Source organism: Mustela lutreola, chromosome X (genome assembly GCF_030435805.1).
Source record: "Mustela lutreola isolate mMusLut2 chromosome X, mMusLut2.pri, whole genome shotgun sequence".
NCBI lineage: Eukaryota > Metazoa > Chordata > Mammalia > Carnivora > Mustelidae > Mustela > Mustela lutreola.
The window spans coordinates 55,091,340-55,093,254 of NC_081308.1; positions in this window are offsets into that span (position 1 = coordinate 55,091,340).

A 1,915-nucleotide genomic window follows, 5' to 3' on the forward strand; every position below is an offset into this window, starting at 1 on the left:
TTTATGCATTATGTCACGTTATCTACCTGAAATAATAAGACAGAATTTTAGAGGTACCCACACGATCTCAAGATCACCCACTTTTTCCAGAACAAGAAACAGTGATAACTGTTGTCGGTGCAGCGCTTGACAGGTAACGACTGTATAAATTGTCAGCGGCCCTGTAAAGAAAATAGGCCTATATTAGAGACTAGGGGAGAAGTGGGCTTTCCAAAGCAAACTCAGGATTCTGCCATAGGTTTGTTGTTATTTTCTGATCCTGTGTTCTTTATGTTCTGGTGTTCACTTTAATTTTTTCGATTCCCAGTAGTTAGCATGCGGTGTTGGCTTAGTTTCAGGTGTGTGAGACAGGCAACGGCTCTGTACATCTGAGGGCTCACCCCGGGAGTGTGCCCCTTAGTGCTATCTCCAGTTTCAAGTGTCCCCGATGTCATTCATGATCATGTGCCCCGATGTAGGGGCACAGCGGGCATTGGGAGTCTGGGCTTCTGACTCTCGCCTGCTGCTCTGTACAATGTTTTCTATGTGTATTATTAGCATATTTGTTAAAATCTCAGTGGGGAGAAAGCCTGTTTGAGGGACCTTCTGTTTAATTCGCCTCTGGATCTCCTCACAGCTTTTATCCAAAGAATGCTTGTCATGCGCTTCCAGACAAAACAGTAAGCTTTATGAGAGCAGGGTGTATTTCTTGCTTTATTTTCTCGTGTCCCCCCTCCTCCCCCACCCCCCGTCGGAATGAATGTCGAGCTCCCAGCGGTGTTCAGTAACTATTTATTGAATGGATGACTTTGTATTTTTTGTTCTTTTAGGATGAGAGTTTTCATAATGTTCCTCAACCTCTTTGATAATATTTGTAGTGTAAAAGGTCTTTAATGATTTGGTGCTTGGGTATATAGGTATATGCACATGTAAACTGAGAGGGTCAGTATGATCGGAAGCCAAAGTTAAAACATGAATAAAGGGCCATAAGAAAACAAATGGAGGGGTGCCTGGTGGCTCAGTTGGTTAAACGTCCGACTCTTGATTTTGGCTCAGGTCATGATCTCAGGGTCATGAGATTGAGCCCTGCATTGAGCTCTGTGCTCAGCAGGATGTCTGCTCGCGATTCTCTCTCTCCCTCTGCCCCTCCCCTGCATGTGCACATGCAGTTTCTCTCTCTCTCAAATAAACAAATCTTTTTTAAAAAAATAGGAAAGAAATGCCCATAGAAAGATTCAGGATGGGGAAAAGAAGAAATAAGAGTATAGAATATGAGAAAGCAAAGTCGGGTTTTTTTTTTTTTCTCTATAAACTTGCAATAGAATATGGAAGTATGCTTATTCTAGAACTAAGATTTGAATTCTTGAGAATTCTGTGTTTCATAGAAATATTCAAAATATAGCATGCCCTATATATTTGAAGTTAACTTTTGGGCTTATATTTTCCTGCATTTAGCATGGGAAATAAAGATGATTAAGAGTAAAGATGGTGACGTTTTTTGTTTGCTTAATTTTTATTTTTATAGATGTGTGTGTTGAGGCTTATACAAGTTATTTGATCAGTTGAAAAGATTGAAAAAATCTTAAATTCACAAAGTTCTAAAGAAACCTCTGCACTAGAAGCAAGCAGGTAAGCATTTTTTTTTTAACTAAGTAGCACATAAATTAATACTTCACATCTAGTCTAATTAGGCTGGGACGGCTTAGTTAGAATTCATTTATGAACAAGAAGAAAATCCAGGTTTGTGGCTAGAATGTAGCTCCAGGAGAGTGGAGAGCATGAAATGGTGAAATCTATAACACGTTCCTATAAACCCTTTGGTTATAGACCACAGTTCCAACACGTCCTTATGCTTGCAGTGGAAAAGTATATTTGGAATCACCTTCCCTGAGGACTAGCAAAGTCCTGTTGATCTTTAAGGCATACCTACCATTCA